The sequence below is a fragment of the Oryctolagus cuniculus genome, chromosome X (assembly GCF_051225735.1).
Source record: "Oryctolagus cuniculus isolate XC-2025 breed Fujian yellow rabbit chromosome X, ASM5122573v1, whole genome shotgun sequence".
Taxonomy (NCBI): domain Eukaryota; kingdom Metazoa; phylum Chordata; class Mammalia; order Lagomorpha; family Leporidae; genus Oryctolagus; species Oryctolagus cuniculus.
Window position 1 is genome coordinate 3,080,244 of NC_142888.1, and position 25,433 is coordinate 3,105,676.

The 25,433-nt window shown below is 42.5% G+C and overlaps 1 long non-coding RNA gene across 1 annotated transcript in view; it reads left to right on the plus strand.

Moving 5' to 3' along the window:
• LOC149119529 (uncharacterized) overlaps nucleotides 1-22,814 on the plus strand; it is a 34,159-nt gene extending 11,345 nt beyond the window's left edge. Inside the window, exon 3 of the long non-coding RNA XR_016228544.1 lies at nucleotides 21,869-22,814. This is a non-coding gene — a long non-coding RNA (uncharacterized LOC149119529). The remainder of the gene's footprint in view (nucleotides 1-21,868) is intronic.
• Nucleotides 22,815-25,433: the final 2,619 nt, after the last annotated feature.

Here is a 25,433-nt window from a genome sequence, read left to right on the forward strand (position 1 = left end):
TCCCTGCTAATGCACTTCAGAAAAGCAGCATATGATGGCCCAAGTGCTTGGGCCCCTGCCACCCATATGAGAGACCTGGAAGAAGCTCCTGGCTTTGGCCTGGCCCAGCTCTGACGATTGTGGCCATCTGGGGAGTGAACCAACAGAAGATCTCTCTCTCCTCCTCTCTCTGTAACTCTGGCTTTTAAATAAATAAATCTTTATGAAAGTGAACTTTGTGGGGGAAATGTCATTAAGAATGTTGGAGTTGGGGCCGGTGCTGTGGCGTAGCGGGTAAAGCCACCACCTGCAGTGCCAGCATCCCATATGGGCACTGGGTGAGACCCGGCTGCTCCACTTCCAATCGAGCTCTCTGCTGTTGACTGGGAAAGCAGTGGCAGATGGCCAAGTCCTTGGGCCCCTGCACCTGCGTGGGAGACCCGGAGGAAGCTCCTGGCTCCTGGCTTTGGATCACTGCAACTCCGGCCATTGCTGCCATTTGGAAGTGAACCAGCAGATGGAAGTGTCTCTCTCTCTCTCTCTCTCTCTCTCTCTCTCTCTCTGCCTCTCCTTCTCTCATTGTGTAACTCTGACTTTCAAGTAAAATAAATGAATCTTTAAAAAAAAATTATAAAAAAAAGAATGTTGGAGCAAGGATCTCTGAAAATCCTCACCCATAAAGCAACAACAACACTGGAAAATATGATCCCAAATAACTTTTTTTTGACAGGCAGAGTGGACAGTGAGAGAGAGAGACAGAGAGAAAGGTCTTCCTTTGCCGTTGGTTCACCCTCCAATGGCCGCCGTGGCCAGCGCACCGCGCTGATCCGATGGCAGGAGCCAGGTACTTATCCTGGTCTCCCATGAGGTGCAGGGCCCAAGGACTTGGGCCATCCTCCACTGCCTTCCTGGGCCACAGCAGAGAGCTGGCCTGGAAGAGGGGCAACCGGCACAGAATCCGGCGCCCTGACCGGGACTAGAACCCGGTGTGCTGGCGCCGCAAGGTGGAGGATTAGCCTAGTGAGCCGCGGTGCAGGCCCCAAATAACTTTTTCAAAACTCTTGAAATTAACCAAAATCTTGCAGCAACTGGGAGCATTTTTTTAATGCCCGGATCTCAGTGAAAATATTGAGTTTTTTTTTTTTCCTATTCCCATCATTCTCTCCTGATATCTGTAGTAGTCTTGAAAACTAAACGCCTGCAATTGCAGCGATAACCAGTTGCCCTAACATGCACTCAGTGGATCAGAAGAGACTGGGAGCTCTCAAATCCCCATTCCAAAACAACTGTCATTATCTGACCTATTTTACAGTACCCTGGAAAGTCCCGCTCACAAAGCTTGTCTTTATCAGACCTGACTCAGGAGCTCATCTGGTGTGAGCATCATTTTCCTCAAGGGCATTTGTCAAAGGCAATCAGCAGCAGTTGTTTCATATCATGGCTCCCTGAGGCAGAGGTAAAAATTGGAATGCATAACAAACCAAAAAAATGGAAAAACTAGGGAATGAAACATTCATAGGTAGCTTTTTTTCCTTTTTTAAAAAATATATTAAGTTTCACAAATAAGAGAAAACACATGATATTTATTTATTCTGTGCCTGTCTTATTTTACTTAGCATAATAATCTCTGGTTGCTTCCATTTTGTTTAAAATATCAGTATTTTTTATGGCTGAGTACTATTCTGTTATGTATATATACCACATTTTCTTTATCCAGTCATCAGTTGATGGACCTCTAGGTTGATTCCATGTCTTTACTTTTGTGAATTGGGCTGCTATAAAGATAGGAGTGCAGGTATCTCTTTCAGGTGCTGAATTCACTTCCTTTGGATATATGCCCAGAAGTGGGATGGCTGAGTCATGTGATAGATCCATTGTTAGGGTTTTTTTTTTAAAGATTTATTTATTTATTTGAAAAACAGAGTTATGCAGAGACAGGGAGGGAGGGAGGGTCAGTCTTCCATCTGCTGGTTCACTCCAATGGCAGCAAAGGCCAGAGCTGGGCCGATCTGAAGGCAGGAGCTAGGAATTCTTCTGGTTCTTCTATGTGGATGCAGGAACCCAAGCACTTGGGTCATCTTCTACTGCTTTCCCAGGCCATTAGCAGGGAGCTGGATCAGAAGTGGAGCAGCCATATGGTGCCCATATGGGATGCTGGCGCTGCAGGCAGCAGCTTTACTTCTATGCCATAGGGCTGGCCCCCATTGTTAGTTTTTTGAGGAATCTCCATACTGTTTCTCATAGCCATTTTGCAACAAAGTATTATATTCAAAGAAATGCTAAATGATGGCCCATCTACATAAAGGTACTTCAAAAGTTTGTGGAAAAACGTAATTAAAAGATAAGTTTGTTTTGGTATAGAAATATTGAAATTCATTAATACATTTTTTATAATATGTATTTTTCATGAAATTTTTGAAGACTCCTTCTAAGGAATTAAAAATAAATAAAAACTATTCCAGAGGAAGTTCAGATGTTGGGTTTAGTAGACAAATAACTTAAATCAGCTATTTTAAATAAACAGCTAAAGGAAACCATATCTTTTGTTTAACTTTTATTTAGTAAATACAAATTTCCAAAGTACAGTTTATGGATTGCAATGGCTTTCCTCCCCATAACTTCCCTCCCATCTCCCGCTCCCTCTCCCATTCCATTCACATCAAGATTCACTTTCAATTATCTTTATATACAAAATATCAATTCAGTATATATTAAGTAAAGATTTCATCAGTTTGCACCCACACAGAAACACAAAGTGTAAAATGCTGTTTCAGTACTAGTTATAGCATTACTTCACATTGGACAACACATTAAGGACAGATCCCATATGAGGAGTAAGTACACAGTGACTCCTGTTGTTGACTTAACAATTTGACACTCTTGTTTATGGCATCAGTAATCTCCCTGTGCTCTAGTCATGAGTTGCCAAGGCTATGGAAGCCTTCTGAGTTCGCCGACTTCTATCTTATTCCGACAGGGTCATAGTCAAAGTGGAAGTTCTCTCCTCCCTTCAGAGAAAGGTACCTCCTTCTTTGATGGCCCCATTCTTTCCACTGGGATCACTCGCAGAGATCTTTCATTTAGGTCTTCTTTTTTTTTTTTTCCAGAGTGTCTTGGCTAGGAAACCATATCTTAAAAACTAAGGGAAGCATGAGAATAATGTCTCATCTAATAGAGAATAACAATAAAGGGCTGGAAATTATATAAAAAAAAATCAGGATAGAAAAGTACTAGAGGGCAAAATAGATTTGAACAGGCTGAACACAGAATCAGTGGACTTGAAGATAGGTGAACTGGGTTTATTCATTTTTAGTATACTAAAATTGCCAAAAAGTGAACAGAACCTCAAAGACCTGTGGGAAACCATTTACCATAGCAGTATGAAAATAATGATGGTCATAGAAAGAGAGAATTGAGATAAAAAGCAAAAATAATAACTTAAACCTCCCAAAAGTGTATGATAAACAATGACCTATGTATCCAAAGAAGCTCAATAAAATCCATGGAGGAAAAACTCAGACATTAGGAGGACACCTCATAATACAAATATTGAAAGCCAGATATATAGAAAAATAGAGAATCTTGAAGGCAGAAAAGCGACTCATCACATATTAGGATACTTCCAAAAGGTCATAGAAGAATATAATTAAAAGATAATGTTTGTGCAAAAACAGTAAAATGCATGCATATGAGGGGCTCCTCAACAAGTTCACAGATAAGCACATTATGAAAAAACTATTCATGAATTTAAGTTTTTTCACCAAAACTGCTTTTAATTCCATTTTTGAAGTACCCTTATACAAACTATCTTCAGTAACACTAGGCTGATTTCTCCTCAGAAATCACTGAAGCCAGAACATAGTGAGGTGATGTATTTAAAGTGCTAAAAAAGGACTATGAACCCCAGAACCTATATTCAGCAAAACTATTCTACAAAAATGAAGGAAAAATCAAGACATTCTCAAATAAACAAAACCAGAATTTGTCGTTAGTAGACTTGTCCTTCAAGAAATGCTAAGCATTGAAGTGAAAGCACACTGGATAAGTTAAATCCACATGATGAAATAAAAAGCATCAGCAAACTTAGGTAAAGCTAAAAGACAATATGAATATAGTTTTGTTTGTAAATCTTACTTTTCTCCTTTGTGACTTAAAAGACAACTGTGTAAATCATAATTTCAAATCCGTGCTGATGAACATATAATGTATAAAGCTGTAATTTGTATGACAGTAACAGCACAAAGAATGTGAAAGAGAATGGAGCTAAGTGTTGGCAAAATTTACATATATTATTGAATTCAACTTAGTAGTCATCCAAACCAGATTTTTGTGAATTGTGGTGTTAATTATAACACCCAAAACTGTCACTGATAAAGTGAATAAAACTATATAGTAAAAGAAAGAAAAAGATTATTAAGATGGTACACAAAATGTATCAGTTTGACACAAAAGAAGATAGCAATGGAACAATAGAGCAACAAAAAATGACAGAAGACATGAAGAAAAGAAATAGCAAATGCTAGGTGTAGAATATGCGTTAGTAGTTACAATATCGCAGTAGTTACACTGCAATCCAATGATATATTCTCCACAAAAAAACATACTTTAGAGTCAGACACAAATAGGTCTTAAAAGGTAAAAGGATAGAAAAAATATGTAAAGAGTGCCCAAGAAAAAAAATCTAGTGTCTATACTAATACTAGACAAAATAGACTCCAAGAAAGAAACTACAAAGTTATACACACAAGGTAACACATTTCATGACAAAGGTGTCAGTCAGGGTAATAATAAACATGTTCACCTAACAGATTCCCAAATTCGATAAAGCAAAACTTACAGAATTAAAGGGGAAATAGACAAAGGTTATGGAATTCTACTAAAGCAGTACTTAGAGAAATTTATAGTGTAAATGTCTATGTTAAAAAGAAAAAAAAAAAAAACTCTGGCCAGTAACTTAAACTTCCACTTTAAGAAACTTGGGAAAACAAAAGTGAACGTTTATAAACCCAACATGAGTAGAAGGAAGGACATACAAAGATTAGAGTGGAAATTAATGAAATAGCAAATAGAAAAGCTTAATATCAGTGAAACCAAAAGGTTTGTCTTGGAAATGATCAGCAAAATTGGCTAACCTTTATTGCATCAATCCTGTGCTGTTTTATATAATTTACTATCTTTTATGTACTTAGCTTTCTTTCTCCCATTTTCTTCAGGGATTATTTCTAACCTTCTCCATTTTCCGCAACATTCCCCCCACCAACATACAAAACACACACACACACACAATATTCACAATAATTTTCAAAAGTCATTGCACATTTAAGTGAGTGATGGACAAATTACTTTGGATAAACTTAGGGAAGCTGGACCTTTGCCCACTACCATCAACAAAACTAGCATAGAGTCTGGCTACATTGCCCGGGATGGGCTCAGCAATAAAGAGCTTATTTGTTTGCTGGTTAGAAATTGTTCCCAGCACCCGATTCCCTGGGAATCTTGTTTTCCTCTTGGCCCTTTGAGGTAGGTCCAATATTTTCATGTGGTTTTCTTTCCAGTTCTGTTTAAGGATTGCCACTCTCTTTATATTCCATCTGGAAGGAAACTGGTTGTGAACCAGTCTGCACCCTGTGTAGTTGTCTGAGTGTGGAGCAGAGTGTACTTTTGAACAAGCTCTGCTTTTTGGAAGTTGCTTGCAGTGTGATGTTTGCCACGCCTTGGCCTAATATTGAAGCATATCATGCCAGAGAGGTTGTCATTTATTACTCATCTACTTCTTAACTTGGAAAGTAAGGATGGCAAAAAAAATAAAATAAAAGAGGAGAGGTTGGATAGAGGGAAAGAAAGGGAACAGCCTGTATACTTGTTTCTCATGGTCTTAGGAAAGTTATGCCCCATCCTAGTTCTTAGAGACACTGTGTATAGCTTTATGCAAGTAACTCAATCCCTACCCACAAAAGTATGTCTGAGGTCTGTTTGAAAAAAAGATATTTCTTGTGTTTAGTAAAATAAGGAAAGGAAGGAGAATCAAGCACGTTCTGGCACCTAGTTCTTTTTCTAAAATTCCTTTAAGCCATTATGATTATATACATACACTTTTAATTATACTGGGTTCGAGCACAGGATGGGGTTAATTCTAAAACTCTCTTTTGGTGCTCTGATTCTGTTGCCCCTGGCATGAGTGATAATGGCAGTGAAGGGGTTGGAAGTTGCTGTGGGCAGAGAGGTAGGAGAGATGGTGCTTTCTTTGCCACCGCAGAATCCCTGAATATATTTCTCTTCTGGTAGCAGAGGGTTTGCTTTGTCAGTTAAGCCCTGAAGAAAGATAATCGTAGTGGCTAAGAGGTTGGGCTTATCTGTGATTCCAGTGACCAAGGGCTACTCCCCAGGAAGTGCTATTGTCTCGTTGCTACTAATTCACAGCCTGCTGTAGTGGGAGAAAATAAGAATTGAGCCCAGAATGTTAAGTTAGGTTTTAGCTCATTGACTTAAAAGGCTGAGGTATAATTTTCCTAGGATTTTTATAGTCATGAACATCTGCTCATAGGAGCCTGCAACATCTGTAGCACTTGTAGTCATTCTTTGCAAAGGACCATGAAGTTTATAGAAAAATAAATTCACCCAGACATAGAGGAGACCTGGCAGAACCACCTTTCTGGCTGAGAAGTGTGTTATTTTATTTTCCAGCATGAGCCACAGAACACTGTGTGCCTACACTGGAGGACATGCGGAGAAAACAGATCTGGGATTTCTCCCCTGCCCTTATCTTCAAATACATCTACATCTTAGTCACATGGAATTCATGCCGTATGCTGGATGTGTTCTCATTTATGTTATCTTCTTCAACTCTTACAGCTTTCCAGTTGATAGCCATTAGCTCTTTCTATGATGATGTAGACACATGTAGACAGACAATTACTGATTTTGGAAATTTTAAGCCTCAAGGCCAAGTTCCTGGGGCTTAAATTCACAATTGTGTGGGGGAAGAAGTACGAAATAGAGGGAGCATCATATCATTACAGAGCACTAGATGGGAATTGGAAAACCTCCTTTCTGCTCTGAGCTCTGAGGCCTTCTTTTGTCATTTGATTTCTTTGGGGCTTCCCCACCACTGCCTTCCATTTGCTTATTTACTGCTTTTCTTGTCTTGGACCTTGTCTGTGTAGATGTGCTTTATGTTTGCTATCAGATTTAAGACTTCTCAAGATTGTTTTTTACAACTGCTCTTGGACTGCACATAATAGGCAGTCTTAGTAACCTGTTGACAGAGTGAATCAGTGACAATGACATTCCAATGTCTGAGATCTAGGAGTTCCATCCTATACTCAGCCAACAAAACTGACAGTATTTTGCACTAGGAGCCAAGATAGGGTCTAAAAAGTTTTACCAATGTGACTGTTGTCCTCTGGGAGCTTTTAATTTATCAGGAAATTATATACATAGATAAATTTCTGCAATTCAAAATTGGCCAGTGCCATAGATATTTCAGAGCACAGGATCCCCGAGGAGGAAGAATTCATTTCCAACAACACAATAGAGAAATTATACCTGACATTTTTGGTACCTCAAAAATACTCCTTGAAAAAAACAAAAGAGAAAAACTTGGATTATGTTCCTAGCATTTGGGGAGTGAACCAGCAGATGGAAATGCTCTCTTTCCTTTCCTCTCCCCACAATCCCCTGCTGTCAAATTTTTAAATTTTTTATTGTTTTTAGTATTTCTGACATATTAATTTTATTATTGAAAGCAGGTTTATTGAAAATAATACTCTATGGGCCGGCGCCGTGGCTCACTTGGTTAATCCTCCTCCTGCGGCGCCGACATCCCATATGGGCACCGGATTCTGTCCCGGCTGCTCCTCTTCCAGGCCAGCTCTCTGCTGTGGTCCGGGAAGGCAGTGGAGGATGGCCCAAGTGCTTGGGCCCTGCACCCGCATGGGAGACCAGGAAGAAGCACCTGGCTCCTGGCTTTGGAACGGTGCAGCGCCGGCTGTAGTGGCCATTTGGGGAGTAAATCAATGGAAGGAAGACCTTTCTTTCTGTCTCTCTCTCTCACTGTCTAACTCTACCTGTCAAATAAAAAAAAAAAAGAAAAGAAAAAATAATACTCTATGTGAAAGGGTGAATGTAAAATAAGCCATTGAATTTTCAAAATTTTGTTGATATCAAAGATTTACTGGAGTAATTCTGAGGATGGTTAGACAAAATATCAAGTGTGGGTTTTTGGCAGATGTTCAATCATGGTTTGAGTTTACATCTCATATTGAGTTTACATCTCATATTGGAGTGCCTGGTTGGAGTTCTAGTTCCTCTGGTTCTGACCAAACTTCCTATTAACGTGCATGTTGGAAGACAGCAAGTGATGGCTCAAGTAGTTGAATCCTGTCACCCAAAGGAAAAACCTAGATTGAGTTCCAGGTTCCTGGCTTCAACCTGGCCCAGATCCGGCTTCTGTGGGCACCTGGGGAGTGAATCAGCAGATGGGATATCTAAGTCATTATGTTTCTTTGCCTTTCTTTTTTAAAAAAAACTTATTTAAGTTATGCAAGTTTCATATATTTCATATATACAGATTTAGGAACATAGGAACATAGTGGGATATCCCCCCCATACACACACCCTCCAACCCTCCTCCCCTTCCCTCTAGAATTCCCACTCTCAACCTTTACCATGATCTATTTTCAGTATACTTAACGATCATAGAGTTAACCCTACTTTAAGTAATGGAGCGCAACAAATAGTATGAAGAAAAAGAAAACAGTACAAAACTAAACAAAATACTGTTCCTCTATGGAACAGACAAGGGCTATAAACAATCATCAAATCTCACGATGTATATTTCAGTGCAATACATTACATTTCAGGTATTCTATTAGTTACATTGGATCAGGGGAAACATATGATATCTGTCTTTTTGGGATTGGCTTATTTCACTAAGTATAATGGATTCCAGTTGCGACCATCTTGTTGAGAAAGATAGGATTTCATTTAGTTTTACACCTGAGTAGTACTCCATAGTGTATACCATAGTTTCTTTATCCAGTCAACAGTTGATGGACATCTGGGTTGGTTTCATATCTTTGCTACTGTGACTTGTGCTGCACTGAACATCATGGGGGTACAGATAACTCTTTCATATACTGATTTCTTTTGGTTTGGATAAATTACCAAGAGTGGAATGGCTGAGTCATATGGTAGGTCTATGTCCATATTTCTGTGGTATCTCCATACTGTCTTCCACAATGGTTGCACCAGTTTACATTCCCACCAGCAGTGTATCAGCGTACCTTTTTCCAGACATCCTTGCCAGCATTTGTCGTTTGATGATTTCTGTATGCAAGCCATTCTAACTGTGTGAGGAGAAACCTCATTGTGGTTTTGATTTGCATTTCCCTTATGGCTAGTGATCCTGAGCATTTTCCTAAGTGTCTGTAGGCATTTGAATTTCCTCTCTTGAAAAATGCCTGTTTAAGTCTTGTGCCCATTTCTTCACTGGATCATTGGTTTTGTTGTTGTTGAATTTCTTGAGCTCTTTATATATTCTGGATGTTAACCCTTTATCAGTTGCATAGTTTGCAAATATTTTCCCCCATTCTGTTGGTTGTCTCTTCACTTTGATGAGTGTTTCTTTTGCAGTGGATATTTTGAGTCAAGTTGGCATATGTGTCTTTCTGCCTGTGGATTTTAATATTATGGGAGCTGGCTCAGTCCATACACAAGAGTAGCCTGAAAATGTGGAAAGATACAGCCCTCTGGGGTAACTATAAGGCTGTAGAAAATGGGAGTGGTTGATGAAGATACAAGCCTCCTATTCTTTGAAGCATATACGACTCTGAGAGGCATCTTGTAGCTTCTTGGGGATCCTTGTGGCATCAGCTTCATTGCCTATAGTACTGATCTCAGTAAATCACCCTTATGTTGGCTTGTTTTCCATCTATGTTTTAGTTGCTTCATTTCTTTACTCAGTATCTGCCTTCAAATCTTCATTTCGTGTTCTCTTTTTGGAAGAACCCAAACTAAATCAGAAGCCGTTGTGGGCTGGCTGACATTTGAACCAGGCCTTGTCCACAGGCAAAGACAAGGAGAAGGGAGAGGTTTTAGGTAGTGGCACGTTGCACGGAAAGCACAGTACTATGTATCTGACATGGTAGTTTTAAGCTCTTCTTGTAAAAATAGGGAATCTATTTTCCATTCTTTGAATCTGGACTGGTCTTTGACTTTGTCCAACAAAATACTGCAGAAGTGAGTTTCTGTGAGTTCTGAGCTGGGGCCTCAAGTCAACAAATTCTACTCCAATTCTTACAAAGCTACCACTACCATGTTTACCAGGCAAGACTAGCTTGCTGGAGGATACAAGACCGTATGAACAAAACTAAGCTGTCCTAGCTGAGGAACCCTCTACACCTACAGCCCTTGATACAGCCAAATGTAGAGTATGGATATGGCGTTGGCCATGACAGCAAAAAGACAATGATCAAAATAGAATGTCCTTTCAAGGTAAACACCTTCTTTCCAGGGGAGGAATCTGGTTAAGTCAGACAGTTTTACTATGCACAGGAAAATATTTATGCATAAATTTCTTTTTATCTATTTGGTTGTGAATTAGAAAACTGGACCCAAAATTTGCAGATCAACATCTTAAAAGATCCGTTCTTCAGAAACAAACGCATGCAAAGGTTTTTTCAAGATATATCAATAAAAATAAGAATGCAGACCTTGTCCCAGAGGCACTGTCTGTTCTTTGTGTCTGGATACTTTCCTCTGTGCACTACTGAGATCTGTAGCTAAGCAGAGTGGACACTGCATTTGGACTGCTTTGTTTTTCTTTGTGAGTGTGAACACGGGTTCTCCTGAGGAAACAGGAGGATCTTTTAGGAATTTCATGGGGGGGGCAGTTTTGAATTGATTTTATTTCTGCTAGCTCTAAGAGCAATTCTGTGCCTGTCTGTGGTAGTATTTTGGAGCCACATCCTTCAAAATAATTGCTTCTTGGGACCACAAGCTGTCATGGCATCTTGTAGCTATGGCACTGCAACCAGTAGCTTGATCCTCTTTGTCCAACCATGCTCTGCCAGACTCCTAAGGCCAGGTCTGACCCAGGCAGTAGAAAGTCTGTGAGGCATCCTTAACCCCAGCTGTCTATTGTGCTGGACGTTTGCTTACTGCCAGTGGCCACACCACCAGACAAAAGGTCCTTTGGTATTGGGCCCTCCTCTGGTCCATCCTGTTTGTCAAGTCGTCTTGGCCTGGACCGCCCCAACCAAGTTCAGATTTTGACATTACCCCAAGGGCAGCTGTAGTTCTTCAGCTGTGCTTCATGGTGGCCTTGGAGTGCTTCCACCTCCTACCCAGCTCCCAGAGGCCCCTGGAATGTTGAGAGCTTTGACCTAGACCTGGGTCACCTCTCACCATAACTAACCAGTTTATTATAGCATGCAATAAACCTCAAACCAGCTTGACTCGGATTCTTAAAGGGCCAGTTCCAGTTATCCCATGTTATCCTAGCAAAAGCATAGTGCTAATTTTATTGAAGAATTTTTTTTCTAGGATTGATGTGGGCAAAAATGTGTCTTCAGCATCCCAAAACATAGGTCTTTCAAGGGATGTGAGAATCCTTCTAATAGCTGAACAAATGTACCACACAATCGTAATTCTTGTTTTTCTTTTGCACTTTGTTTTAAGATCTGAAACTAAGAATGACACCAGGTCTGAAATATTGGCCACCCACATAATGGGAGGTTGATTGATGATAATAATAATGATGGTAACACTATCTAACGTTTATTGAGCATCTATTACATGTCAGACTCATTTAAAAATACATTGTTTATACTATCTTACCGGGTCCTAATGATACCCTTAGCCTGTGAGGTTGATATAATCATTCCCTTTTATGGAAGAGGAAACAGAGGTATGTAGGCAAAATAATGAGCTCTACTTCAGTAGATACAATTGGGTAGCCAGGCTTGGAATCTATGCCAAATGATACTTGTGTTTGTGCTATTAGCCTTCCTGTGTCGAGTTGCATGGCAGATAGGCCCTTAAATGGCTGTTTTTATTCCCTTTTAATTCATCTGGGAACAATGATGGTGGTTTTTTTTTTTTTCAATTGAAAACAGAATTTGGAGTTATTTGTTTGTTGTTTAATTTTGTCACTCAGCATCACACTCAGCATCAGTTCTTCGAAGCAGAAAAATTAAAATAGCTTTCTAGAATTTCAGGATACAAATTACAGCTATAATTTTGCTACCCAGAGGTAACTTGCTGTTAGCACTTGAATATTTTATTTAGAATTTTTACTTTGTACTTTCTAATATTATATTAATAAAAGACATTTTAGAAGGTGTAGAGAATAAAAAGGTCATCCCAAATTCTCCTATATTAGTTCTTCCAGAGTCTGTCTCTGTGTGTATGTGTGTATGTATTATGTTGCTTTATAATCTGACCTTTGTAATTTAATATTTTGTAAATGTCTTTCATCTGAGAGAACACCTTCCATGACTCCTCTATTAATTTTCTATTTCAGTATAACAAATTCCCACAAATTCAGTGGCTTATAACAATACATATTTATTGTTGTAACACTTTCCAGGAGTCAGGAGTCCAAGCCTAGCTTAGCTTGCTCTTTTGATCAGGATCTTACAAGGCTGCCATCATGGTATATGCCAGGCTGTGTTCTCATCTGGAGATTTGACTGGGGAAGAATTCACATCCAAGCTCATTCAGATTATTCTCAGAATTCATTTCGTCTGAGACTGTACGACTGAGGGCCTGCCTTCCACCTGGCCGGAGGCTTCCCTTGGGTCCTCGAGGCAGCCCGCAGTTCCTTTTCCATGGATGATTCACAGTCTGGATGTCTGCTCAAGGCCTGTAGGATGAGTATTATATCTACATCTGTATCTGTGTGTGTATCAGAATCTATTTCTAAACAAAGGAATTTCAAAAATTTTGTGATAAAATAGAATTAAAAGATAATATCCAGGGCAGATGTTTGGTATGATGGTTAAGATATCACTTGGGACACCCACATTCCACATTGTAAGTCTCGGTTTAAGTCCTGGCTCCACTCCCAATTCTAGCTTCTTGCTAATGCACACTCTGGAAGACAGCAAGTGATGGCTCAAGTACTTGGGCCCCTGCCATCCATGTGGGAAACTTGGATCGAGTTCCTAGCTCCTGGCTTTGGCCTGACCCACCTCTGGCTATTCCATACATTTTGGGAGTAAACCTGTGGATGGAAGATCTCTGCGTCTGTCTGTCTCATTCTCATTTTGCCTATTTGACTTCCAATAAATTTTTCAAAGTTTTGAAAAGACAATACTCATTTCCATGACCTTTTTGAAGACCCCTTGTATATCTATTTCTGTCTATATCACAAACATAGGAGCAGCATCATATCATCTTTGCTATATTCTATTTATTGTTAGCAAGTCCCAGGTCCCGCCCACACTCAAGGTCAAGGAGTGACACAGGGTGTGAACATGGGGCATTCTAAGGTCTGTTTGCCACATACATTTAAAACTGAGCCATGCTGTTTCAGCTTTTTGGTGTGCTATAATTTATTTGATCCCTTAGATTCAAATCTTGGTGTGTTTTTTTTTTTGTCATAAATAAAACTACAGTAATCACCTTTGTGGTTAAATCTTTTCATAGGCCCTTAATTATTCCCTTTTTATGACTTATAGGAAGTGGACTTGCTGGGTCAAAAAGTTCACACTCTTGAAAGGCAATTAATAGTTACTAAACTTTTCCCCAGAGCTGTTCTTCCCAGTGGTACAGGAGGGCACAGGAGGCATTTTAGTGAATTAAAGTAAGTTGATACATGGAAAGTGCTTGGATAGTGCTGGGCACAATGGAAGGTTATACATACATATTAAGTAAAATGAAGATTATAAAAGTTTATCTGAGAGAGAGTATTCAGCCACTGGCTCACTCCCAAACTACCAGGGCTGGGCCAGGATGAAACCAGGAGCCTGACACTCAGTCTAGGTCTCCCATGTGGGTGGCAGGGACACAACTACTTGAACCATTGCTGCTGCCTCCCAGCCTCCCAGTTAGCAGCTGGAACCAGGAATTGAACCAAAGCACTCCAGTACAGAATGTGGGCACCTTCACCACTAGGATGGAAGCCTGTCCTGTAAGTAAAGTGAATTTAAAAAATGAAGTGATTTCATTCTTGCTGCACCCCTGTGAGGTAGTTATTAATGCTCTTCCCATTTTATAGATGAAGACCATGAAGTCAGAAGGGTAAGGAGAAAGATTCAGTTGAATGCCACAAAGTCTGGACCCTAACCCAGATCCTTCTCTTATTAAGCATAGGACTGTAACGAGTGATTTTTCCTGTCAAATGAGGGCAGCAATACCCAGACCACCTTGCTCACATCAAGGGAGCTAATGCTTGGGGAAGAACTTGGAAGCTGTTCACCAGCGATTCTCTCCCTTAGTGGCACAGTGGCATGGCCCAGGGACATCTTAATAACCACAGATGCCTGGGTCCAGGCCCTTGAAATTCCCTTGTAATTGTTCTGGGTCGTGGCCTGCGCATCAAGACTTTTACTGCTCCTTGTGTGATTCTGATGTCCCACCAGGCTTGAGACCCACTACTCGAGCACCCCACACTTATGAGGACTGTCTCTGTGTGCAGCTGAAGCCGTTCTGTGCTTGCTTTCTGCTCTGAGCCCTCAGGAAATGGCCTACTAGGGTCGGGCTGGAATCCAAACTTTGTCTTAAACTCCATAGTCAACTCCGTCTGCTAAGTTGGTTTGGGAAGCCATCAATTACCTGCTGTTTTAGCCTCTTCTGTGGGTCTCTGGACCGCAGGACAGCAGCAGCCATACTGGTAGGGCTGCTTTCCAATGGCGCCTGCTGCTACTATTTTTCCAGAAGCCAAAGCGGATCCTCACATCAGAGCTTCAGCTCCCTGCTGCCTGTCAGTCCTAGCTGTACGACTGAGACTGAGGGAGCAGACGCCTGGCTGTCCGCCACTGGAGCTGGGTCGCAGATTTGCTGAGGTGTCTTTGGGGCCAGGCCAGCCTTGCAGTTCATCGTGAAGGCTGGGGAGGCATTTCTGTGAGCAGCTCAATACAGCTCCAAATGAACGTGATCTGCCAGTGGAATGAAAGCATTGGTCGACTTGCTCCAGCATGACAGAGAAGGGCAGCACCAGCCTCAGTCTTTGCCCTGAACCTGATAAACTGGGTGATGTCTGTGTGTCTGCCATTTTGCTGAGAACAGACATTATCCAGTGATTATTGGAAAGATGATGGGAGAAAGAATTTTCAGGGAAAGACAAGAAACAAAATGGAAAACCCATATTCAAGGCAGGCCTGCTATGTGTCAGGCATTGCAGGGACACATCAGATGTGTAATCTCATTGACTCTGAATGTTTCAACTACCATAGGAATCAGATGTGCTTGTATCCATTTTATAGATAAGAACTTGAGGCTTAGAGGTGAAGCTTCCTTCTGAGATCACACAACTAGAAAATGGTGAAAGCAGAATCCAGGCCTTGGCCCGTCAGCCTGCATACACGTGTTCTTTCCCTGCCACTTTGATTCTCAATTTGGGAAGGGAAATTTTTTTTTGACAGGCAGAGTTAGAGAAAGAGAGACAGAGAGAAAGGTCTTCCTTTGCCGTTGGTTCACCCCCCAAATGGCCTCCCCGGCTGGCGGGCTGTGCCGACCTGAAGCCAGGAGCCAGGTGCTTCCTCCTGGTCTCCTATGTGGGTGCAGGGCCCAAGGACTTGGGCCATCCTCCACTGCCTTCCCAGGCTACAGCAGAGAGCTGGACTGGAAGAGGAGCAACGGGACAGAATCCGGCACCCCAACCGGGACTAGAACCCGGGGTGCCAGCGCCGCAGGTGGAGATTTGGCCAAGTGAGCCATGGCACTGGCCGGGAAGGGAAATTTTGGATCCAAGTAGCTATTTTTTGTTAGTTTCCTTCTTGTTAGGACTATTGCCATCATGGCCCATCCTTGTCGCAACTGTAAACATTGAGATTTGCTTTTTCCATGATCTAGCTTTCCCACTGATTAATTCAGGCAGCACTAGCTGTTTTCAGAAACCTTGCCATCTCAGAGGCTATTTATTTTTTGTTCACATAAAGTCCAGCTGGCTTTAAGGGGAGGAAGGTTTTGCTTCGTGCAGTCCCATAAGGACCCAGGTTCCTTCCTCTTACAGCTCTGCCCTCTACTAGGGCTTCAAAGTCATCTGTTGTGTCCTCTGCCTCTGGAAGGAAGGTAGGGGAAGGGAGTGTGGAAGATCCTGTACGAAGTTCCGTGGCTCAGATGAGAGCACACTATATTTCATTTCTGCTCACATCTGATTAGCCAGAACCAAGTCATGACTAATGCAAGGCAGGCTGGGAAATGTGTCTAGCTGTGTGCTAATGAGGACAAGTGCATGGATTTTAATGAACATAAAGCAGTCCTGTGTACATCTCACCTTCTTGACCTCGCCCATGCCCTCTCCACAAAGCCATTTTGTGCTTCATTTCCACTGTCCTCTGATTGACAATTACCTTTCACCATACTTCCACCCATTATGCATAGGTCAAGGAAAGAGCACCGAGGGTCCCTGGGCAGTGGCTTTGCTGGAAGTCTCACACCATTTCACACCAAGTGGTGTTTGGGCCATAAACCCTGAGCCTCTCAAAAGATGCCTGGCTCTCCTTCTGCCAGCCCTTCAGAGCAGAAACAGTAACCGAGAGGTTGCTGACCTTTGGCTTCACTTGTCATTTGACTAATGATGATGAATGCCAGTGTCTCTGACTCTGAAAGCCCTGACTGTTTGGCTTGCACTCTTTCTTGCTGTATTTCCCTCTCTCCTGAGCTCTGCTAGCTTCGGCCCTCAGGGAGAAGATGAGTTTTACAGTGATGGACGGTAGGGATTTTCACACCTGTGAATTGCGACATCCCGAGTCAGCAGGATCTGTGCTGCCAAGACACATGATTGGGAGGCACTTCATTCAGACTGAAACTACTTCTTTAGCATTTTCATGATCCTCTGTGGTCAAGGACACTTATAATGAAGGATTTCCTTCAAAACCAACAGAAGAAAGAGTCCATGGTAAGAGCATTCTTTTGCTATCTCCCATACTCTTCTCCCATTGTAACCCCAGGATGAGTGACCAGGACTCAAACCTATGTGTCTTTTCCAGGACATTTTTCCAAAACATTACAGCCAGCCCAAGGAAAGTTTATTTGAGCTGCTACTTTCAATGTCTTGCAGGAGACCTGGAATGTGGCAAGCTCACAATACCTTGCCAAGACTGGGGAGAAAAACAGGGCAGTTGCAGGGGGAGGATAGGCCCTGTCACTCTGACTTGTAGCTGGATAAGGAGGTAGGCTGCCCCAGGTAGCTGTTTCCAGGTGGTGAGAGCAAGTGCCTGAGGCTCTTCAGCAAATATTTCACTCTGCCCTACCCTTACCCAAGTCAGGCCAGTGGGACCTGCAGCAACACCAATTATTCATCCTTTGTCATAGGCTGGGTTTCCTGGAGGCAAACTGTAATGTGAACATTCCCAGGAAAATTCTTGATTAAAAGACCACTCAGAAGTTCAGAGATGGGACTGGGGAAGAAAGGTGGCCAAGCCAGGATACAACAAAGAAAACCCCATGGAGGTGGCTTTGGCTCGATCCTGCAGCAGCACTCTGCCGACGGTGTCTCCATTAGGGGACAGGGTGTTTACAGCCTGTACCCATCAGTCGTTTGGCCAATGGGCTGTCCCTGGGCAGTTCTAGCTGACTGTGCTCAGAGTCAAAGCAGGCTCTGGTAGTGCGGGGCTTCCCTCAGCTGGGAGGCAGGTCCTGATGGCTGAGTGGGAAAGCCCAGCAGGAGCAAAAGTGCAGAAGTGGGGAGTGGCTGTGGGGGCAGCTGTGTGCACTACTGGTGGCCTCTTCTTCCTCCCCGACTTTGTGCTCAGTTGGAGGCTTCTTTTTCCTTTCAGAAGAACCTTCCCTATCAGCTTTATTCCAAGAGCACAAATGAGTTTGGCCCGGGGCCCAGGACTCCCAAGGAGAGCCTGGGTGGAAAAGAAGCTTTGTGGTAGGTGTAGGGCTTTCAAAGCTACAACATCTATAGGGCGTTAATCACCTCTGCATAGACTGTACAACCCAAGCAGGGTTGGGGTGCCTAGGCACATGGGGCTAGACCAAGAGAAATTTAAGTGAATTTTCAATGGAAATTTCAGTTTATTTCACATTCCTTTCATTGTGGGAAAAAGAATGGGGTTTTCAGATCTGACACTTCATAGTCTGTTTTCAGCTTGGCTGGCACTGCGGGGATAGCGATCCTTTGTGTGTGTGTGTAAGTAATCCACATTGACAGTGTCTAAGAAGCCAACATTCCTCTCCGCCCAGTCCTGTCTGTGGTTATTGGCTTCTTGGACTAAAGCCCTATAGTGTCCCTTCTCAGCTCCCATAGTGCCTTGCAGACATTTCTATTGTTGTCCAAGCCACATTATTTTCCAATGATTTGTTTATATGTCTGTCATAAACCAGTAGGCTGAGCCCCTTGAGGACAGATCTCATGTCTTAACATTTGTTCAAGTTCTAACGCCCAATGTCCGAGCAGTGGGTGGGTGCTTAGTAAATATTTGTTGAATGAACGAATCCTGTGGCAGAACCAAATACTTACCAGAGGAAGAAACCAAGGGCGTGAAGCCAGACCACGATTAAAAAAGGCAAAAAGATGGAAAGTACTGGAAATAAATAAATCCATGAAACAAGGATGTGAAGCAAGATCCGCCACTGGTGGGAAAATGATTGACACGTGCATGCTCTACAAATCAACATTCTATTCCAAGGCATATGCCCTAGAGACTCTTTCACACATGTAGCAGGAGATGTGTGCAGAAATGCCCACGGTGGCATAATAGCCCCATACAGGAGGCCCCCACGTGTCTGTCCCCAGTAGAATACATAAATCAGCTGTGGTAGATTCCTCTGCTAGAGCACTGTACAGTGGTGAGCATGAAGGAACTAGAGCTACATGTGCCAACGTGGCTAAATACAAGTGAAATGTTGGCAGGAAGAAGGAAATCACAGAGGGAGTCATACCCTGTGATTCCATTCACATGAAGGTCACAAAAGTGGAAATGAAAAAAGGATACACACGTAGATGATTAAAAAGTAGAAAGCAAAGCTAGGGGGAAGATTAACATACATTAAAGATAATGGCAGCTAGGGGTACCTGTGGCTACAGCGCTGAGGTCCGCCGGTTTTGGTGTGTGTGGGCTGCTTTTGTAGCCTCTGCTGAGCATTTCTCAGTCAGTACAAAAGATTAAACTCTACAGAAAATGCAATTAAATGGTGGCTTTTTCTTTAGAATTTGAATATGGAGGTCATAGGAACAGATGAAGTTGACAAATTGAAAACTAAATTTATTTCTGCCTAGAACAACATGAAATATAGTTGAGTGTAGAAAACAAGGCATATTTTAGTGGAAATTCCCCCTGTATTATTGCTTAGAAAATTTTCTCATTTTAAATATGAAGGTGAAAATAGAATGTTACATGCAAGATCAGGATGTACAATAGAAGATCACATAATTGCAGGAAATGTTGAAAAATTTTGTGAAGATTTCATTTCTAGAATACAGTTAATCTACAGAGAAGAATTTCCTTAAATAGAAGGCTCAGCTTTGGCCGGCTCCACGGCTCACTAGGCTAATCCTCCAGCTGCGGTGCTGGCACCCTGGGTTCTAGTCCTGGTTGGGGTGCCGGATTCTGTCCCGGTTGCCCCTCTTCCAGGCCAGCTCTCTGCTGTGGTCAGGGAGTGCAGTGGAGGATGGCCCATGTGCTTGGGCCCTGTACCCCATGGGAGACCAGGAGAAGCACCTGGCTCCTGGCTTCGGATTGGCACAGCGTGCCGGCCATAGCGGCCATTTAGGGAGTGAACCAACGGAAGGAAGACCTTTCTCTTTGTCTCTCTCTCTCACTGTGTAACTCTGTCTGTCAGAAGAAGAAGAAGAAGAGGAGGGGGAGGGGGAGGGGGAGGGGGAGGGGGAGGTTCAGCTTTGACAACTAACTGTGGTTGGGGCTGTATATTGAGAACTGGACAGATGATGGTGGCCCAAGGGCTTATGCTGCACTTTCTTGGTAGAGGTAAATTATAAACTCCATCTTGTCTACTACATAAAATTCCCTGATATTAATTTATTGAGTCTCTGATATTTTCTGAAGTTGTAACTAATCTAGCACATTGTATTTTTATTGAACTGAGTGGACAAATATGACTTTCATGATTCCCTTTCAAAAATATAGTATAAATACACCTTTAATTCTTCACCATCACCATGAAATTAAGTTAGTTCAATTTTTAGTAGCCTTTGGATATTTTTTGTCATTACTTTCCTTTTACTGGAACTGCGGATTATATTCAGTGAGTCCTGGACAGGAGAATAGTTGTGATTTTGGTGAGGTAATGTATAATTTTTGCTGATTTTCATTTTATTTGAAAGGCAGAGAGAGAGAGAAACATGGAGAGAGCTTTTATTTACTGATTCACTCCCTCAGCGCCTGTAACAACCAGGCTGAAGCCTGGAGTGTAGAACTTATTTTGAGTCTCCCTTGCGGACAGCAGGGACCTAACTATCTGAGCCATCATCCACTGCTTCCGAAAGTGGGCTCCAAGGAAGCTGGAATGTGAGGCAGGGCTGGGCTTCAAGTCTAGCTATTCTGATATAGGATGTGGGTGTCCCAAGTGGCAGCTTAACCACTGCATCAAATATTTACCCTGTCTATATTTTTAAATCTTAAAGATTTAATCGCCAGAATTAAGGTTTCTTTATTTTTACCTATATATCAATACTTCTTTAAAATTATTTTTATTAATATAACTACTTAGATTCCATTGATTAGACATATTCTTTTTTAATTTATTTTTTATGTTTATTTATTTTTATTTGACAGGTAGAGTTATAGACAGTGAGAGAGAGACAGAGAAAAAGGTCTTCCTTCCATTGGTTCACTCCCCTAATGGCTGCCACAGCCGGCACTGCGCCGATCCGAAGCCAGGAGCCGGGTACTTCCTCCCAGTCTCCCATGCGGGTGCAGGGCCCAAGCACTTGGGCCATCCTCCACGGCCTTCCCGGGCCACAGCAGAGAGCTGGACTGGAAGAGGAGCAACCGGGACTAGAACCTGGTGTGCTGGCGCCGCAGGCGGAGGATTAGCCTAGTGAGCCACAGTGCCGGCCAGACATATTCTTTTAGACCCTTAAAAATTTCATTGACATCTAATATATACATATTTCCTAATGTAACACCTTCTATTAGTCAATTTTTATAATGTGTACATTTGTAAAGGGTTTTAGTTTACTCTTTAAGCTGTCATCTCATTACTAAATATTATCTTTTTTACAGTGTTAGACAACATTCTTGCAATGCATGGCAAATATTTAGTAGCCTTCTATGGAAATTACTGAAGAGATTCCTTAGAATTTTTTTGAAGAGTAGTATCAGTAATACAAGGAAAAGGCATTTTTAAACTGATTTTCTAGGTTACTTGTAGTTTTGCACAACCAAGGGCAAGGATTGAATCATTTTTAATAGTCCTCACTAGGTCTTTGAATGTATGACTTATTTTGTTAACTTTAAAATTATGTATTTTAATAACTTTATAAACTATGATTTTTATTATTAAAAGCAATGACGTATGGGAGAGAAAGACATTGGCTACCTCTGGTGGGGTAGGGAGAGAGGAGTTCAATTGTACAAGCACATAAGGGTATGGGGCTTTTGAGGTAAATATCAAGTTCTGGTTCTTAGGCTGGAGCATGGTACGTAGGTGTTTATTACTTCTCTTTAGACTGTATTTTATATGTTCTTTTGTGCATATACTTTTTTATGGATACACTCTTTAGTGTTTAAATTTTATGATTTTTTTTTGACAGGCAGAGTTTGACAGTGAGAGAGAGAGACAAAGGTCTTCCTTCTGTTGGTTCACCCCCCAAATGGCTGCTACGGCTGGCGCGCTGCACTGAACCGAAGCCAGGAGCCAGGTGCTTCCTCTTGGTCTCCCATGCGGGTGCAGGAGCCCAAACACCTGGGCCATCCTCCCAGGCCACAGCAGAGAGCTGGACTGGAAGAGGAGCAACTGAGACAGAATCCGGCACCCTAAGCGGGACCAGAACCCAGGGTGTTGGCACTGCAGGCGGAGGATTAGTGAGCTGCAGCGCTGGCCTAAATTTTATGATTTTTAAAAAAATTATATTTAAAATATATTTGAAGGAGGAGAGAAAGGTAGAGTGAGTGAGTGATTGATCTTCCATCTGCTGGTTCACTCCCCAAGTGTTCAGAACAGCTGTGGTTGGGCCAGGCTGAAGCCAGGAACTGGGAATTCAGTTTGGGTCTCCCACGTGAGATGGGCAGGGACTGAAGTACTTGGGCCATCATCTGCTGTCTCCTAGGGTGCACGTTAGCAGGAAGCTGGGACTTGAACCCAGGCACTCATTTGTGAGCATCCCAAGCTGTGTCTTAACTGCCCTGCTGAATGCCCTACCTGATACTTTTATTGTAAAAGACAAACATAAAAAACAATTCTTGCAGTGTCTTTCCCCTAAAAATTTCATACAATAAACACTTCCTCAAAATGACTGGGACTGTGGAAAACAAGGGATAGTCTACAAGAGCTTTCTCAACTGCTAAGTCAAACTACTCATTTCTTTAAGGGTCTCTGGGAATTTTTGCCATTTTAGAAGCTCTAGGTGGGAACAAGGGTAGGGAGGGGGACTGAGATGAAGAAAAGTATTGTTTTGATGAAACCAGACACCCTCTTTCTGGCAAACCATGGGTCAGCAATTCAGACCTGGAGGCCAAATCTGTTTTGTAAATAAAGTTGTAGTGAAACAGCTGTGTCCATTCATTTATGTGTTATCTTTGGCCACTTTAACACTGCAATGACAATATTGGGTAGTTGCCACAGAGGCTGCATATAGCCCACAAAACTGAAAATAGTGATCACTCAGCCAGTTTGCTAGCACTGTATCATCCAGTCCAGTCCCCGATCCTGTAGTGTGCTGAGGCAGTGGTGCTCAAACAAGGTGTGGAGGCATTTCCTGGGGCTTGTTAAAAATGCAGATTGTGACTTGGCATGCAAGGGATGGGGCCTTGGGGTGCTGTATTTCTAACAAGTTCCCTATGGATTCCTATGCTGCTAGCCTGTGGACCATACCTTCAACAGCAATCTGCTTACTGAAAATGGTCTTTTGGCTCCCATTCATTGCATGATATTATTTGAATATCTTATATCTTGAATGTCAGCGATAGCCATGGGGCAAGAACTAGCATGTTCTCAGGATGTTGAGTACAGTGCATTGGGTGGCCCATAGAAGTCATAGACAATCTCCAAACTTTTAACCATGTTTATTTTCATCTACTTGAAAGAGCAACAGAGAGAGGGGAGAGGGAACTCTTCCATCCACTGATTCACTCCCCAAATGGCTGCAACAGCCAGGGCTGGGCCATGCCAAAACCAGGAGCCAGGAATTTCTTCTCCCACATGGGTTCAGAGGCCCAAGAACCTGGGCCATCCTTTGATGCTTTTCCAATTGCATTAGCAGGTAGCTGGATCGTAAGTGGATCAGCCGGGACTCAAACCAGTGCCCATATGGAATGCTGGCACTGTAGACAGTGGCTTCATCCGCTGCACCACAGCACCTGCCCTAGGCTCAAATATGTGAGCCATCATCTGCTGCCTCCCAGGGTGCCCATTAACAGGAAGCTGCATCTGAAGCAGAGGTGACATGACTTTAACCAGCATTCTGTTATGGAATGGGGGCGTCCCATGTGCTGGCTTAACCTGCTGTCCCACAACATCCACTCCTATCTACAAACTTCACTGTAACGTCAGTAGGGCTGTCTACCATATCCCTATCATGGCTTTCCTGAGAACTGTACCAGGAGATGCAAGCTGCATCTCTCCTCTGCCCTCTGGCAACAGAGGCACAGAGTCCTGGAAAGTCCAATGTGGGGAAGACAGGAGAGGATCAGGTAGTGCTTCCAGGTGGTGCTGGAGGGCACAGCCTGAGAATACGTGGAAGGGAGGGCCTTCAGCTCTGCAAACTGAGCCAAGGACCAGGCTGGCTTTGCCTGTAGCAGCCTTCCTGCCATGGAGAGCCATGGCAGTCCTGTTATCCTTGAAGGCTGCCTTGAATTATTCTCAGCCGTGGTGGCCTCTTGCTGTGCCAGGTCAAAATCACAGAATTTTAAAGTTAGAAAACATGTTGAAAATCATTTGAATATACCTTCCCTTTGGACCTATGGCATTATTAAATTCACTTGCACATTGGGGGATGCCCAAAAAGTTATTTTTATTTGATCTTTAGTGAATCTGCTATGCTCCTACCTGCTGCTTTATGAGATAAATTTAAATGAAATCTTCAATCTTGTTTAAACATAGTCACTCATGTTTTTTTCTATTTTGGAGGTATAGGTAGCATGCTCATAGCTGCATAGCCAATGGAGCAAGGATTGAAGGAATATTCTTTTTTTAAATACCTGATTCTTTAAAAAATGTTTTTAAATTATTTTTCATTTTATTTGAAAGGCATAGAGGGACGAAGGACTCTTTCATCTGCTGGTTCACTACCCAGATGTCCTCAACAGCCAGGGGTGGATTGGGCCAAACCCAGGAACTGGAAATTCAAGTCTCCCATGTGGGTGGCACAGAATCAAGTACTTGAGCCATCATCAGTTGCCGCCCAGCGTGCACATTAGCAGGCAGCTGGAGTGGAAGCAGAGGAGCCAGGACTCAATCCCAGACACTGTGGTATGGGATGTGGATATCCCAAGCAGCTGTTTAACTACTATGCCAATTGCCTGTCCCCATTTCTAATTTAAATGGACCTTTTAGAAGATATTCAGACATCCATTTGGGACAAACATGGCTCTCAGCACTTCCCCAACTCCATGTGGAAAGGGACTTGGGCAGGTTCCTCGGCATGCCATGGACACCAGGTTGATGTCTTTGGCTGGTGTATCTTGGGGTCTGACCTCTGTCCCTGTGTGGTCAAGGCCTATGGTCCTCCTAAGATAATAAGTTTGCTGATGACTGTAGACCCCTGGATGTCTGCTGAGGCCTTTCAAGTCCACTTCAGGGTGATATTGTCGTGCTTCAGTGGGCTTATGGCAGGCCATCATGCTCTCAGCCTATGTGTTAGATACTACAGAGACAGAAGGCAGCTTTCAGGCTTGTCGGAGGCTTCCTTGTGTCTCATCATGGCTACCATTCATCCCGGAAAGGGGAGATCTCCCTTTGCCCTGTAGTCAAAGACCCAAGAACTCAATCTTCCAAGTATTAGCTATTGGCAATAGGAGACAAAGCATTCTGGGAAAACTCTTTCTTAACACAGACTCTTGGCTTGCAAGCCCTTTGCCTATCATGTAATCAAATTTGGATGTCAAAAGTCAAATGTTTGGTATTTCTCTCCACATTCCCTCCTGTAGCAAAATCTCAAC